General features: G+C 40.9%; 1 protein-coding gene across 10 annotated transcripts in view; it reads right to left on the bottom strand.

Moving 5' to 3' along the window:
• The window catches only part of Epb41 (erythrocyte membrane protein band 4.1), a 146,966-nt gene that overhangs the window by 101,682 nt on the left and 26,862 nt on the right, over positions 1-18,422 (bottom strand). The window lies entirely within an intron of this gene.

Raw genomic sequence — 18,422 nt, 5'->3', positions numbered from 1 at the left:
CTCTTCTGGCTTGCAGGCATACACACAGACAGAATATTGTATACATAATAAATATTTTAAAATATTTTTTAAAAAATTCTGTGATGATAGCATTTGCCTCATGTCTCTCAGGAAATACAGACTTGGGGAAATATTTAAAATAAAGCTATTTAGGGCTCTTAACGTTTAAAAATACACATGTGACTTTAATAAGGGAGATGATTCAAGCTCATTCTCTGGAGCTGTTCAGCTTTGCCTTTTCGTGCTCTAAGACAATAAATACAGGTCATTATACTTCCATCCTAGTACCCAGGCGCGTACAGATCATCATCTGATGACCCCACCTGCCAGACCCACTAGACGGCTGTGGATTCTATACTTATGCTCATTCTTTCTTGAGCCACTCCACCAACCGATCCTAACTGAGATGATGAAGACATAGCACAGCTAAGGTCCTAAGAAAAACCTCAGATTCTTTATCTCTGCCTCACGTCACATAAGAAATTTACAAAGCAGGAAAAACTTCTAGATTAACAGTGTTTAATGGGAAATACTTTCTTCCAGATTTACTTAGTGGACATAATTCATAACCCGACACTATCACTATGGATAGAGCATGTTCATTCAAAAAACGCAGCCCAGTGGCAGAATGCAAGCTTAACATGAAAGAGGCCCTGAGTGTAGCCCAGAATCCCACCCACTGGCAAATACTCTGCTGAAAGAACACATCAAGTGAGCACTGGTTATCTTCCTGTGGAGAGATAGTCTTCTCTCTGTTTTTCAGATTTACAACAATGAACATGAACTATTTTGGTTAACTGAAAAAAAGATACTATTCAAGAGAAGTGAATTTTTAACAGTTTTAATTACATTTCATTGCACATGTGAAGGGCAGAGGAGAACTAACCAGGGTCAGTTCTCTCCTTTGACCACGGGGGGAGCAGGACGGAAGCTGGGTTGGCAGGCTTAGCGGCAAGCAGTTGTCTTTACTCACTGAACCGTCTTGCTGCTCCAAGGGAGAATTATTATTTTGCCATAGAAGCACATGTCTCCTTACAGAATTCAGATGGACTTCAGGATTTGGTGTTCTTTTTCTTTTAATCACATCCTAATTTGCATCTCCTAAACAAACTAGATGTCTTTTTCCTGCACCCGCTTATCAGTGAGGAGGCAAGGTACCACTGAAGATAACACTAATTCTCAAGCTACTTCCTAGTTTGTTAAAGACAGTCCCCTTTAGACCTCCTAACAGAAATTCTTCCTGACCAAGCCACATCCCATTCGTGGCCAACCGCTCTGCAAGTCTCCTGCCTGGCTTCTGCCCTGCGACTGTGCTCTCTAGCCTATGCTTCAACCCCCCAATACACATCAAACCACTTGGCTCTGGGATAACTCTCCTGTGGAGTCGCTGCATCTACGCCTAAGCACTGGGAGAGTAAATAAATTAAAATTTCACCTGGGACAGACTCATGCTCATCAGGTTCAGCTGATTAGGCTTCACATAATTTGGTTCCTCAATAATTAAAACCAGTAACTTTAATGCCATATCCAGAGCAAACTGAAGAGTTATTTCTTCACTTAGCCTTGCGATAATTGTGCAGAAAATGTGAGATGCCTATCCATATAATCAAAAGCAGAACCTCGCCCACTAAAAGGCTGTCCTTAATGACAGAGCAGCCAGTAGGCTATAAATGGAAGTCACTGCCCTTTGGCCCTCTACCCTATCCCCTAAGGTCTTCTTGCCTAGAGCACATATGGCTGTCTGGATGTGAGCATCCATCTTGGGACCTTCAGAAGTGGAGCCATATGTTAAGGTTCATAAAGTGTAATCTTAGAAGACTAGAGCTTTCTTCGTGCTTCCAAGAAAGCGTTTTTTCTTATTAATATTCACATAGAGTTCTCTCTCTAAAATAGATCCATGACTCAAATATGTTCAGTAAAAAGCACCCCAGTTACACTTTTTTTCTAACGCCAAATCACACTTAAAAAGGCAAAACAACTTACAAAAACAAACATGGATCTGAACTTGCTCAGCCACTTGCTACTTGTGTGGTTGCTTGGATACATGACATCTCTGAGCCAGTTGCTGCATTGAACTGCTGATGGGGTGAGTTCTTCTGAGTACCAAATAGAGAACTAACACTTAGTACCATTCTCTAATGATCTACTAAGGCTGAGCACGCACTCTGTGACACAACTAGTCTAAGCATCCCCTTAGAGAAAACACACACAGGCACACGCATGCAAGCATGACACAGATGCATGCAGTCTTGTACGGTGGGCTGGAAAGACAGCTCAGCAGTTGAGAGCAATGGCAGCTCCTCCAGAAGAGCTGGGTTTGATTCTCGGCACCTACACTGGGCCACTCACAACTGCCCGTAACTCGTTTCTGGGGGTCTGATGGCCACTTCTAGGCTCTGAGAGCACTTGCACGTACATGGTAGGCAGACACTCAAGCATGCTGTGTACATATACATAAAATGAATCATGTTTTAAAACAAAAACTAGATAGTAATTTTTTTACATTTATTTGTGTGTTTGTGTACACATACACATAAACGTGCAAGCACCACGGTGCACATGTGGAGGTAAGAGAACACCTTTGTTGAGGCTGGGCCTTTCTACCACGTGGATTGAGCTTAGGTCTCAGGCTAAGGATGGCAAGCATCCTTAGCTACTGATCCATCACACTGGCTCCTAGATAACATATTTTAAAGGTTCTATTGTCATACATAGCAATTTTCTGAGATGATGACTTTTACTCGTGGTTATTTTAAAGTCTTAGGATCCAGTGACCCTCCTGTCTCAGATTTAAAAAAAAAAAGTAATATAAAATATATGTGCTTTGCAGCCATTAATTCTAAGGGGGAAACACCGGAACCATTAAGAAAAGGTCCAGCAGTGTGGACAGTACTGAGATAATGCTCCAGTGTTTAAGCTGGATGTGGGCTTGTAAGGTTCTCTTCTGTTGCAGTATTTCCCAAATTATACCCTGTGTTCCATATGTTCTTTCTAAATAACATCTTAGATGCACAGCCCAGGCCGGTCTTGACTCCAGTTCTCATGTATCAGCCTCTGGAGTGTTATGATTACAGGTGTGCAACCACACCCAGCTTTGTTCCTTTCCAATATTTTAACTGTCATATAATAAGGTTATAAAAAAAAGTATAAAGGAGTATTGTCAACTTAAACCATTAAGAAATGACATCCATTCTTGCTACCATCAGTTTATTGCTTCAGAGAGTCAATAATCTGTTTCTCATCACTTAGTGGAAGACAGACAGTACTGTCCTCAGCAGCTTTTCAAGAACTATTTATTGATTTGTCTTATTTTCTGATGATATATTAAGTTTCTTGGAGTAATAAAATTTCCACATAATTTGAGATATAGTAAATATAACTTCTAATAACGTATGAATAGTGAGTGCATGTGACAATTACCGCAAGTATATCTTACAAGGAATCTGGGACGGTCTAAAAAAAACATAAAACACACACTTCCATTTGTAAACCATAAACAATGTTTCAATTTGTAGCTCACCAAAATACATTCTACTCAGTGAACTAACAAACTGAAACAAATTAGCTAGTTATCAAAAATTAATATAAAATATCCTAAATTAACCATTGAGATGCCCATCCTATTCTTTGTGTATATACAGTAACTGTTATTTTAATGGCATTCAAACACTGGAAGAATTCCCCAGTTGCATCTAACAAGAAGAAAGCCATTCATCCTTAAGGGATTAAGGAGGCCTACTTAAGATTCATAATTAAGCAAAGAATCTCAAGTTACACTGACCCATTAATTTGGCCTCCCTTCTGCATTGCCGCAGCTGCTCCATTCCCACTCCCGAATAATGAGGCTTTCTCCCTTGCCCCTTTATGCAGCCCACCTCGCTCCGCACACTCACTCTACAGACAGGGTCTGTCACTGGGATGTGGGCCTCACCACCTCTCTCCTCTCACTGAGTTTCATTCCACGCTAAAAACATAAATACCTCAAGTATTTGCTAACACTCCATCTGTCTTATGAATATATTCAATAAGTCAAATCTGTTGTTTTAAGACAATGAACCTTAGAGCAGTCCTGTGAGAGTTAAATGAGTTACCTACATTCATATTTTATTTTTCCTGATTAAAGTTACATATTGAGAGTAGAGGCATGAGACAAAATATCATCCAATGGGCATCAATAGACCAAAAGAAGCAGAGTCTAAAATGTCAAATATTTCAAAGTTTCATCATATGCCTAATTATCTTAAATTATGTCCACATTGGACAAACATACAAGATTCATGTCTTGAATGAGAAACTGAAATAGGTCAATCTTAAGGTTCTTTTCTATCATAATAACATTACATCTATTAGTAAAGGGCAACAAACACTTATTAAAGGAATAAAATTTTACAAGTCAATAAAAATCCTAATCTGTGTGGTGATATTTTTATTCTCACATTCATTTACAATATCTTCTTGAAAGACATAAGTGGGATAATGCTCTTGTACGCTGTAAAGAACTGTCACATCTATTGGTTTAATAAAACACTGATTAGCCAGTAGTCAGACAGGGAGTATAGGTGGGGTGACCAGACTAAAAGAATTCTGGGAAGAGGAATGGCAGAGATTCAGTTGCAAGCCAGACACAGAGGAAACAAGCTAAGAATGCCTTACTGAGAGAAAAGGTACCAAGCCACATGGCTAAACATAGACAAGAATTACGAGAGCTGGGCAGTGTTGGCACATGCCTTTAATCCCAGCACTTGGGAGGCAGAGGCAGGCGGATCTCTGTGAGTTTGAGGCCAGCTTGGTCTACAAGAGCTAGTGTCAGGACAGGAACCAAAAGCTACAGAGAAACCCTGTCTCGAAAAACCAAAAAGAAGACTGGGTTAAACAGAAACTTCCATCTACAAAAGACATGGACAGATCTTCAATGGTGAACTATATAGCATACACTATTAATTCTCCTGTTACAGTTGGGACACTGACTCACAAATATAATAGCAGCCCAAGGCACTACTCCAGTGGTTCTGGTAAATCTACTAGATGCTGATCTAAACCCACAAGCCAACAGGATTTTGTAGCACTGAAAGGAAACTTATTTTGTTTTGGTGTCAAACATAGCTAAGGAGTTTACAAAACAATTTAACTTGAAAATATTAAGCTGTCAACACACATTATAGTCTAATAACTCATAACATATAGGCTGTTTTCTAAATTAAACAAAAGCAAAACATTAAATACATAAAACTAATATATTTTACTGGCCCTCAAAACCTTTCTTCATTAGAGTTATAAATTTCCTTTTGTCCTTCAGAGATAAGATACTATCTTATCTCTGTTCTTGTGTGCTGCGTCTGGATCCATGACACAACTTCTATAAAAACCACTAACTTAAAGCCTCTGAACTAAGGGACTGGAGAGATAGCTCAGTGGTTAAGAACACTTGCTCTTGCAGCGGACCCAGGTTCACTTCCTAGCACACAAACAGTAGCTCACAACAGCTGCAGCTCTATTCCAAGGAATGTGACCCCCTCTTTGGGCTTTCCTGAACCAGGCAAGCATGCTGTGCCCACACATGCATGCAGACTGTGGCGGCTCGAATGAGAAAGATCCCAAAGGCTCATATATGGTCCCTAGTTAGTAGAACTGTTTGGGAAGGATTAAGAAGTGTGGAGTAGTGTGGTTTTGTTAGAGGAGGTGTATCACTAGGGGTAGGCTCTGAGGTTTCAAAAACCCATGCCAGACCCAATCTCACACTTTCTCTGCCTGCAGCTTCCCTATCAGATGTGGGCTCTCAGCTACTGCCACCTAGCTCCTGACCATGATGATCACAGACCAACCCTCTGAAATTGTAGACAAGTCCCTAATTAAATGCTTTATTTTATAAGTTGTCTTGGTTATGATGTTTCACCCCAGCAACGGAATAACAACTAAGACACAGGCAAAACACCTATACACATAAAAACATAGACATAAACTTTTTCTAATTCTAAACTGCAAATATTAACTAGTCATTGTCATAAATAAAAATTATCTGAATTCCATTATGTGACAGAGAAATCCTTAAAGGGATATGCACACCACCTTTACCAATATGGTAAAAGTACAAGTCAGGAATGGTGGAAACACTTGGGAGGTGGAAGCCTATGGATGGAATTCAAGGTCATCCTTGGCTATGCAGTAAGTTCGCGGTCAACCTGAATAACACGATATCCTGTCTCAAAAGAATATATACTCTCTCTCTCAGAGAGAGAGAGAGAGAGAGAGAGAGAGAGAGAGAGAGAGAGGGATGGATGGATATACATATACACACACATGCATACATACCTGTGCATGTATGTGCAAATATGACAAAAAAGGGAGAAGAACTATGTCTCAGATTCCCTTCAGAAATTCACAGTATCTACAATAGTGTTTGGCTAGATATGGTATCGCACGCCTTTAATCCCAGCACTCAAGATGCAGAGGCAGCTGGATCTCTGTGAGTTTGAGGCCAGCCAGATCTACAAGGCAAGTTCCAGGACAGCCAAAGATACACAGAAAAACCTTGTCTCAAAAAAACAAAAAATGAAAAAAAATAGTAAAATAAAATACTGTCTGCATATGTTTCTCAGCAGACATCTACGTATCGAGAGGGGTTTCACATTCAAAAGGACAATACACCACACCCACAGTTAATTTAGTTCACAATATTACTAGGTAGAATCGTTTTAGATAGCAAACTATTACACAGAAACATAAAGATTTAAAAATAGAATGATATTCTCAGTTTTAAAGTTAGTTTTTAAATTATTATTCCCTGGAATAAAGGGATGGTTCCAAAGTAACACCTTAATTTGTTTGTTCTGCCAATCAGAGCTGAAGCCGGCACTCGCCTAAGCATGCAAGCAATGTTTCTCTGCCAGGCAACTACACTGATATCCTATGACATTTAAAGGAATTTGCACTGGGACAAATAAAAGAAAGGTTGGGAGAATGAAATCCATAAAGCTACATGTTACCTAGTATGGTGCTGTGATATAAAAAGAAATACACATTTGCTCTCTGTTCCAGCTCCTAAAATTCTTGAAATTCCCAGTAGTGAGTAGCATTTCAATGCAACAGAGATAACTGACAATCAGGGCTCCTGGAAAAGCCTGGGAAGAGGGCTGCTTACAGAGGGACCAAATTTTAGTCCTACCCCTCAACCTCCTGAGAGAGGAAACCCGGTTAATTGCCAGTGACCAATGGTATAATTAATCACAGCTCTGTAATGAAGTTGCCCATCTAGTGTCAGAATCACAATCACAGAGGGTAAGGCTATCGTGGATGCTCCAGCTTCAGGTCAGCCACTGAAATGGAGACCCTTGCCTGTGCCACACAGGAGAAATGAGCCATTTCACAAAGCTTTTTCATGGCTCTGACTGCTGATCATGAAAAGGTTTTAAGTCACTAAGTTGAAAGTAATTCATTATATGGCAAAGGTAAGGACCTATGGTTAAAAAAAAAATTAAAGAAAAACCTTAAGGTCTTTAAAAAGCACTGCACACAAAGACAGGCAGTATAGGGGAACTAGCAAACAAACCAACAAAAAACAGGAGCTAGGAAACAGCAGCAGATGTAAAATCTCCCTTATCTGTAAAAAAGGACCTCACATGCACACACACTTGGCGGGATATGTAGCGCAGGGATAAAGTGCATGTCCGGCATGTTTGAGGTTCTGAATTCAATTCCTGACTTGGGGGTGGAGTGTGCTCCCATCAAAAGAGTGAAAAGACAAGACAGAGAATGTAAAAGAACAATATCATATGTCTGAAAAAGATCTACTCTACGGAATATAAAACTCTTGGTTAGGTATGGTGGCATAGTCCTGTGATTATAGCATGCAGAAGACTGGGTCAGGAGCACGGTGGGGGCGGGGGAGACAGGATGAAGGGTGTGTACAAGAGGGAAGGGGATGAAAGGGAAATATCCCAAACACAAGCACATCCTGAGGTAGGGCAGTGTTCCTTCTAAGCCACGTTACAGAGAGCCATATTAGTACTGCACATGCTTCCCCGTTAAATCTCTAAGGTCTAAGCCTATAAGATGGGCACAGAATGTTCCAGGCGGGTCTCAGCTGTGGACTACATGAGTTTTAAGAGAAGGCTCTCCACTGGGACAGAAAATGGAAGAGAAAGCTTCACTCCCTGAGGTCAGCAAGGAACTCCCCAGGGGAAGAAGAATCTTTAGGAACAAAAGTCCTTACTATGATCTCCAATTACTCTGCCCTACATGCATAAACTCTTTCAAAGCCAAGTCTGGATGATCGTTTTATTCAGTACAGCAGAAAACTTTCTTTTTCCTATCAAAACATAACATTACTGAAAACCCATGTCTGACTCCAAAACCTGTATCCTTACTAGCTCCAACATCACATTACCCTCAAAATACTGACCAGGCATGGTAGGCACACCTTTAACCCCAGCACTCTGGGGGCAGAGGCAGGTGGATCTCTTTGAGTCTGAGGCCAGCCTGTTCTATACAGTGAATTCCAAAACAGTCAAAGATAGATAGAGACCCTGTCTCAAAAAAACAAGACAACAACAAATGTATCCTCAAAGTACTATCAGTAGAAAGTATGGGAAAGAGTCGTCCTGAGAAGACGAAGACAGGGGGGGAGAGAGATTTTCATTAAAGCAGTACAAAATTGTCTGTGGGACCAGAGAACTAGCTCAGTGGACAAAGTGCTTGCTATGCAAGCGTGAGGACCTGAGTTCAGATCCCAAGAACTCACGTAAAAGGCAGGCAAGGCAGGTGTGCCGGCCACCGGTGATTTAAGCGCAAGCCATAAGGAATCCCCAAGCTGGCTATAGACTAGCTGGAACTGGCTAGCTCTGGGTCCAAATGACTCTGCCTCAACAAATACAGAGTAATCAAAGAAGAAACCCAAAGTCAACTTTGGGCCTCCACACATACACCCTCTTCCCACACACCACCTCCACACTCATGTATACACATGAACACACACCACACACACAAAAATAAATAAATAAATAAATAAATAAATAAATAAATAAATCTTCTTTCTTTGTGGACTGATATCAAAGAAAAATGTTTGGCTGGGTGTGGTAGCTGGCACACACCTTTGATCTCAGCACTGGGGAGGCAGAGGCAAGGAGATCTGTAAATTTGGTACATAGTAAGTTCAGACAGGCCAGAGCTACATAGTGAGACCCTGGCTCAAAAAATAAAAAGGATAGAATACTTAATTAGTCCAGAAGGCCTGCAGGGTAGTACCGGATTTATAGCTAGCATTCAATATGATATTCCCTATGTTAGGAACAAAGACCCAGAGTAGAAAAATATTGTCTTGAGGGTTGTACTTTAAGCGCAATACCACCAGAACAGATATCCTAAAAAGTCAAAAACTCCACATTTCCTTGTTGAAAGTTCCTCCAAGCAGAAAGAGAACCTAGGATTGGGGTGGTTCTAACATAATCGAAGGCAGAAGCATAGCTCAGGGGCAGAGAGCCAGGGGTCTTGCTAGCAGAAGAGGCCCTGAGCCTGATACTCAGCACTATGAAGAAAAATCATCTCAGTTCCTGTTTCAACTTAAAACAGGAACATTAACTACTTCTCCAAAATGTGTAAAAAGCGAAAGTATATGTACGTTCATGACTTGATTAAACTGCATTTTCTTTAAATATTTACTTTTTAAAAATGAGGCACCATATCTTTTCTAACAGATTCGAGACTCTCAAGATTACGTGGCTTGAGTAAAAGCTGCCGTAAAAAGCACCCTCCCAGAGCAAACCCCTTCCTGTTTTTCAAGTGTGTATGTTTACTTTCACATCTGCTTCAAAAGATAAAAGCAACAAAGGAGACACCAACCGCCTAACTGTATCCTACCAACCCGGAAATGAAGCTATGAAGCCAGACTTGCTGTGAAATGGGTCTTTAGAACACTCGCGCACAGGATAACACTCAAAAGAGAGCTTAAAAATTTCAGTATAAAGCCCGCACGCCTTTAATCCCAGCACTCCAGAGGCATAGGCAGGCGGATCTCTGTGAGTTCGAGACCAGCCTGGTCTACAGAGCTAGTTCCAGGACAGGCTCCAAAGCCACAGAGAAACCCTGTCTCAAAAAAAAAAAAAAAAAATTTCAGTATGAGTCTAAATCAAAACCAAAGACCAACACTAGACAAAACCTAATGCTTTTTATATAACTGTATTACATACTTACATATAGTAATTATACAGACAGATATCCAATTTCAGTAGAAACAGGTACAAGTAGAATGTAAAACTGAGCAAGCCTGGAAACCTGGGTTCAACCCCAGAACCCATATAAAGATGGAAAGAGAACTGATGCCACAAAGCTTGCTTCTGGTCTCCACACATGCAGACATCATGCACATGTACACAAACACACACACACACACAACTACAGTAATAATAACTTGTCCATGGCCGCCACTTAAAGACTGACACTAGAATTTAAAACAAAGCATTACCCCCAAAGCCCATATTCTTTAACATCTACATTATATCTACACAGCACCCAGCACGGAGCCTGGAGCACACTAAGCAATCAATGAAGGGGCATACTAAATAGGTCCTGGTGAATCCTGTCAGGGATGTGTTGAGCCAGAGGAGAGCCAGAAATGTTAGCACAGGTGGACTCCGCTTTTCCTGTGTGTGTGTACCACTCCCACTCCTCTGTGCAGGTGCCCAATCCGTCCTACTCAGACCAGATCTTTAAACTCCTTTAGGGCGGGAGCATGTCTTCTACATTCTTTCATGATCACATATATTCACAGGATCCTGCTCATCATGGATAATCAATAATCAAGTGAACAAATGAGCACACCATTCCTCTTCTCAAAATCCTTCCAAGAACCCTGCTTGTGTTAACAGGCAAAGACATGAACACAGAGAACTGAAAGGCTTACCCTTCCTACCTACGACATCTGAACTCGACGCTCACCCTACATCATTCTGACTCACTGTGCACACTAACTTCATGTTTCTCAAACACACCAAACAGGGAAAGTGAGATGGCTTCACCTGATAACCTGAGCTTGACCACGGGAACCCATGGTAGAGAGAACCTGACCTCTCCACCCCACACCATGCATTTGCTAGTGCTTAAGTCCATCTACACGTAAACATACACTATATAGATAAAATAGATAAGACTGCAAAGACCACACCAAATAAGCTTAATCCTTTTCATGTTAAACCTTGCCTACACTGTTGGTCCTCCAGATGCCCCTTACTTCATCCAGAATTCTGCTCAAATGACACCTCGGAAAGGTTATCTCTGACCTCTATAATCTAAAATATTAACCCCCCCCCCCAACCTGACTCTTTGTTCTCTTACTCTGCTTTCCCCATTCCTCAGTAAAATCTAATGCCTTGTTTCTTATCACCAACTTACTATTTATCTGTACCTTCTCACTAAAATGTAACCTATAAGCAAGGTGTGGTGTTAGTGTTCCCCTATAATCTCAGCACTCAGGGTGATGGACAGGAAGACCACAGGTCAAGACCAGCCTGGGCTACATAGCCCTGTCTCAAAACATCAAGGACTTGGGATGTACTCAAAGGTGGACTGCTTGTCTAGCATGCACAAGATGCTAGAGGTTTGATCTTCAGCATCATGCACACAAAAAAAAATAACAAAAATCAAGAGCAAAACACCTAGGTGCTGGACAGATAGCTCAGTGGTTAAGAGCACTGAGTTTAGCTCCCAGTATCCTTGTCAGACAGCTCACAACCACCTGGAAACCCAGCTTCAGAGAAAAAGACACCCTCATGACGTATCTTGAGAACATTTAGGCCCACATGTTAGGAACCCCAGTGGTTATGTTCCACTCCAATATAATCCTCTAATTTTAGGAACAAATCGGGGGGGGGGGGGGGTACAAGAAATCAGATTTGCACAGGGAAATCTGTGTACTTGAACAGCAAAAGGAGTTCATTATCTTTCTTTTCTTTCCTAATTTAAATCCTCCAGATTCATTTCTAAGAGCCAACAACATATGTAAACCCCCAAGGATCCATAGATGCCCAAAACCAATGGGAACAGGTAATTGGGAACAGGATATTTACAACATCAAAGTTTCTCCACAAATACTAAAGCGTACACCACTACACAGTGGTTACCACTTTAACCAGGTGGCCAGATTAGCAACACTAATTGTGGAACAGCCTGACATTCTGAACTTCCTGATATGATTCAAAACAAAGAACACATCATGCAGAAGTCTTGCCAAAAATGTTTAACCTGCGTCTAATCAAAGCTACAGAGATAAATTTCTAGTTTATAGGAAACAAAGCAAATAGAAGAACAAATTAAACAAAACCTTAAGGGAACAATCAGGCAAATTCAGAATAGAACATTCTACAATCAGCTGGCACCAGGACTTACCAAAGTTAATGATAAGTGTGGGGGGAAGGGGGGTAAGTGTTGTTCTAGAGTAAAGGAAATGAGGGAGATATGATCAAATATTTACATTTAAAAATCTAACGAGGGCTGCTGAAATAGCTCAGTGGGTAAAGGCACAAGTCTGGCAACCTGAATTCAATCCCTGTAAAATACATAAGATGGAAAAAGGATAGAACTGACTCCACAGAGCTGTCTTCTGGCCTCTGTACATGTACCCACACATACGCATCATAGATATACACACCACCAATAAATAATTTTTTAAAAAAAAATCTAACTAGGGACATCTAAATTTGGACTAGGTATTGACTGATATTGTAGAATGCTATTACTGTCTTAGGCATATAACCATGGGTTACGCTTATGTAAGGTAATAGCTTTATTCTTCAGAAATGTACACTAAAATGTTTTGGAAGTAAAAGTGCCTGACTTCTTCAACTTCAAGAAGATATCATACAGAAGGACAGAGGAGGGAGGGAGGGAGGGAGGGAGGGAGGGAGGGAGGGAGGGAGGGAGGGAGGGAAGGAAGGACGGAAATACGAATCTAGAAACAGAATTACAACACAGATCATAAATCTTAATTATCCTCACATTCGCATCATATTACGCACCCTATGTTGTAAGTCTAGCTAATGTATTAAACCGTATCTGCATTGGGGAGGGAGGTACAGGAAGGGGCAATAGTGATGATCCTTTGCTTTCTAAAAGCTGACTGTCTTACGGTGAGTACCAGCATCATATGACATATCTAGCAAATATGCAAATGCTGCAAGAGCTCAAAAGAACACCAATAAACCTTCAGAGCCTAAAATAGCTTTGGAATCATTGCCTTGCCACAAGTACATCCCTTTTAACTACTTGGTAACAACCGACTTTTTTTTCTACCTGACAAAATTACCAGAGACTATGGAAACATAAAATGTCTGTGTTTTGCCTGTAAGGAACACAGGGTATGATTTTAAAAATAAAACACTGCTTCCATTTGCACCGAAAAAGCTACTAATAGACTATGTGGATGTTCTCGCCTCCCAGAGCAATTGTGTTATTCTGAGTGTTGAGGATGCCAAGAAAGCTGGAAGATTTAAAAATAACCTAACAAAGAGCTCATTCCAATACCAGATGGAAAAAAAATTACTCTAAAGACACATGTGTGGGAGGGCATATATACAATATCACATGACACTACGAAAAAGGGATTTATGTAATTGCATAATACTATCGGGATTGGCAGGACTCTGCAGGTAGTAAGCTAGCAACAGTATCAATTCTCTGAATCATTTTCTTTAAAAGAAAATGGGCAAGAAACAGCAAGTGGGTGGTAGAAAGGAAGGGAAAAGCGAAAGAGAAAGCCTTCACTGTAAGGCTGCCTTCATGTGTCCCTCTTGCATGCCGAAATGGTTGCCAGGTAAAATTTGAGGGCTTAAATTCTTGGAGCCCTTGACAGTTCTGCCTGTGAGTCCATATGGCTAAAAACTAAGGTAGTAGTAGGGGGTGAATAGCAACAACATGTTCCTAGTGCATTACCAAGGTGAAATACCCTTCACGTGAATGAATACATGTAGCACTTCAAACTGGCAAATTAAAACACATACTTACAGAGAACACGTCTTAAAAAATTAAAAATTAAAAAAAGTGAAACATATGCTTGGCTCACAAGTCAAATAGTATTTCTTTATAAAGTGATATACTCAAACAACCCTTAAGATTTCATGGCAAGTACTAGTTTCATAGGACATATCTGGCATATAAGCAAATGCTGCAAGGCTGGGGAGATGGCTCCCTGGTTAAAGCCCTCACCATAAGCATAAGGACCTGAGTTTAGATCCTCAGAATCCACACAAATGTCATAGTAGAGAGAGTAAAGTATAAAGAGGCTACTGATTTTTTTCCAATCTATTTTATCAATATAAATTCATGGTCATAGTTCTTACCCATTTCATTAAACAATCTTTCCCCTTCAAATTCACTCTGTCAACCTTACGGTAACCATATCTAAGCTCCAAGTCACATAGCCAAAAAAACAATTCCAATCTTTATAGGCAATATAAATTATAAATTATGGGAATCAAGAATGATTGGTGAGAGCCTAGATTAACTGAAAGGAAGAGACTCAAAGAATCCATAGCCATGGAAGGTAAAGAATGAGAGCCCAATAAACAATCAAAGTTGAATTTAATCCACATGGATTTATCTTGGAGATAATAAAGAGATAACTGAAAAAACAGAACTGATTTTCATAAGTGAAATAGTAGAATAAAAAATAGAAAAATGAGGCGCTGGAAAGATGTCTCAGTGGTTAAAAGTACTGACTGTGGACTCTGGTTTGGTTCCCAGGACCCATAATGCAGCTCAGAACACGTTACTCCAGGTCCAGGGAATCCAACGCCTCTTCTGGCCCCGGTGAGCACCAGGCACACAAATAGTACACGTATGTACTTGCAGGCAAACGCTCAAACATATAAAATAAAAATAAAATTTTCAATGTAGTAGAGTAAACATGATGCTAGAATTTCTATAATGAAAGAACATCGAAGGCAGCACTCTGACTGTAAAGAGAGGGAATATTTGCACATCACACTCCAATTTCCCTATTCAGGCTGCATATTTACTTTCAGTTACTTGGGCGGATGCTGATGACAAATGGGTTAGAGATATTAAAGTTCTCTCAAGCCGTCCTTGACATTATACGAGTCACATGGCATTTTTCTTATTCTCAAATAATTACCTATTTTTCTAAACACTTCAAGATGTTTGAAATCTTATTCAAATAAAAATAATTCAAGTCAGGAGGTGGTGGCACACGCCTTCAATCACAGCACTTGGGAGGCAGAGGCAGGTGGAACTCTGTGAATCTGAGGCCACCCTGGTCTACAGAGCGAGTTCCAGGACAGTCAGGACTACACACAGAGGAACCCTATCGCAAAAAAAAAAACAAAACACTCAGAAAAATAAATGAAAACAAACTTAACCATAATCTGATTCTCCTACTACACTTTCCTAAAATTGGTGTTTGAAGGATCAGCAAGATTGTTCTACATGAGATCCATCACACTCATTCATTCTCCTTCCCAAGGCCTCTAAACTCTGAACGGTACTCACTGCTGTGGTTCTTCCTTTGTCCTTCTCACAGCAGCAGAGGAAGCCAAAGTGCTAATCCAACTCTGTGTGACACACCCTGGCACACAGTTTTACCTGACACACCACGAACTCGCTCAGGAAAAGAGCACACGGTGTAGGTGACGCATCAAGAACTATAACTGACAACAAAAAGCTACACATAGATTTGGCGTCCGGCCTTACCGCTAGCTGAAAGCTACCATGAACGCAGCAAAACTACCGTCTAGTAATGCTGGGCTCTTTTAAAAAATAATGCCCGTAACTGATCAATACAGGGGAAATCCTTGTAAAAAAATTTCATCTTTGCAGATTTTATTCAGGGAAAAAAAGCTAAGTTTTTCATAAGAAAAGAGTAATTGAAATTATTATTGCTTAGTTCACAAACAAAATAAGGTAAGTGATGTCGTGTCCAAGCAACTGGAGGAAATACAAATCCTTGAGAGGTGGCGATGAATCCGCTTCTGAATACGCATTTGACTAATCGCCAACCCAGTAACTCTTGGAAAAACATGCTGGCAGCACCTCAGTGGGCACCAGCCTGCTTCTTAGATAACAAGGAAACAGACTGTGGTCTAAACATATGCTACTCTTGACTTCAGAACCAAATTCAGGCCCTGATGGCCACTGATATTCCAGAGCTATGAAATCAGGTCATGATCACCAATTCTGTATATTCAAAGAGTAATGGAAACTCTACCCATCCCACCAAAATCTACAGACAGAAGAATATCACAATCTAATGGCAAGCATATTAAGAGCACCTGCAGAATTCAAGAATCTCATGGCTTTTAGACAGGGTCCCTCCCAAACAGTTTAACTCTGAAGCTTTCTTAGGAGCAGGAGGAAGGCAAAAACAAATGGCATCTTAAGTATGCACTTAAGAGTATGAATTTGTTTGAAATAAAGACCATAAACACCCTCACTGGAGAGACGGCTCAATGGTTAAGAGCACTTATTGTTCCTGCAGAGGACATGAGTTCAAGACCCAGGACCTACATGATAACTAACAACCATTTGGAACTCTAGTTCCAGGGGATCCGAAACCCCCTCTTCTGACCTCCAAAAAAACCAGGCACACACAGGTACACCAGGCAAAATATCCACAGACATAAAATAATTTTGAAGACTATAAACCTCTCGGTGTAGAGGCCTCTGCCTTTAATCCTATTAAAGAGGCTGAGGCCAAGGATCGGCAATTACACTGAGTTTGAGATCAGCCTAAACTATGCAATCATACCCTGTTTCAAGACAGCTATACACACTGAGCAACCACGAACTAAGGGATGAGATGATGGGAAGCTGGATATGTAATTTTCAATTTGTTAGAGTTGAGCTAGGTGTGATGACACAAACATTTTCATAATCCCAGCACTGGGAAGCTGAGGCAGAAGGATCTTGAATTTGAGGCTAGACTGAGTTACATAGCAAGAATGCTGGAAGGAAGGAAGGAAGGAAGGAAGGAAGGAAGGAAGGAAGGAAGGAAGTTAGAGAGGTAGCTCAGCAGTTAAGAGCTCTGGCTACTCTTGAAAAGGACCTGGGTTCAACTTCCTGCACCCGGGTGGTGGCTCACAACTGTAACTCCAGTTCTAAGGGATCTGATGCCTTCTTCTAGCCTCCACAAGCAACAGGCATGTCTTGCATAACACCCATACACATAAATTAAATTTTAAAAAAAATAGAAGTTGGAAATTTAGCTTACTAGCAGAGAGCTTACCTAGGTCCTCAGCTCTGGAAAAAAAATTAAAAAGACCAATGAAAAATTTAAACTCAAGCTGAACACAAAAATGTACCTATTTGATATAAAACACTGGTATAATGCTGAAAGAATTTTAGTGAGGTCTAAAGATTTTAAGTATTTATTTCTAAACCTGCACTTATACAGTGGGGGGGAGTATGACTTCATTAGCAGAAAAATCAGGTTACTATGCTGAGCCTGGGGTCAACATTGGCTTTACTTTTTAAAATGGCAAAGACATGCAGTACTTCCATCCCAAAGCATCTGAACAATAGCTATCTTAATCATAAGGAAAGTGGCCAGCTACAGTGTCAAATGCCTTTAATTCTAGCACTCAGGAGGAAGAGGCAGGTGATCTCTCTAAATTGGAGCCCAGCGTGGTCTACAGAGCGAGTTTCAGGACAGCCAGAGCTACATTGAGAAACCCCATCTCAAAAAAACAAAAAGGGAGAGAAGAAAAAGGTTAGGAAAGTGAAGAGTAAAAACTTGTTCAAAAAAGAGCGAAATTAAGATGAGAAGAATTACATAAAGGGCGTGGTGTCTATCCGCTTCACTAAAAGGGTCAAACCAACTGCAATCTTTCTACCAGAGTAAGAACAGGGAGAACAGTCATGAGCAACCGCATGGAGTACAGTGGGTCCCCAAGAGAGCACAGACCCGCTGCAACAGCCCTCAAGACACAAACGGAACCATTTCTTGCAATTTTCCCTAAAAACTGAAGGAACAAAATAGTAGCTGTGAAATCACCCGGACTACTAAAATTAAAAGAAAAAAAAAAACACCTCTCAGCATCTCTGAAAAACACAAAAACAAACCAACAAAACAAACAACAACAACAAAAAACCCAAGTCTCCACAGGCTAGTCATTTATGGTAGGGGACAGTTCAGGGACCAACAGGACGACAGTCGCTGCCGTGTGACCCCAAAGCAGCCCACCAGCGATCTGTTTCAGGTAAGACCGCTTCCTGTCTGCAGAGAACGCGCGTCCCCGGGGAGGACGACCCTGTTTGGGCAGAAGCTCCCTCCAGGAGCATCCACCTGAAGATGAAGTCAGAGGGCGAGCCCAGCTCCAGGATCGCCACAGGTACAGGCAGCCCAGCAAGCCGGGAACGATTTCCAAGCCGACAGATGCGCGAACTGAAAAAGGAGGTCACGGAGCTGAGAGAATAGCTTTAAC

This window comes from Alexandromys fortis, unplaced genomic scaffold (assembly GCF_014885135.2).
Source record: "Alexandromys fortis isolate MF-2015 unplaced genomic scaffold, M_Fortis_MF-2015_v1.1 scaffold_26, whole genome shotgun sequence".
NCBI classification, from domain to species: Eukaryota; Metazoa; Chordata; class Mammalia; order Rodentia; family Cricetidae; genus Alexandromys; species Alexandromys fortis.
This window is presented reverse-complemented; position numbering and strand designations above follow the sequence as displayed.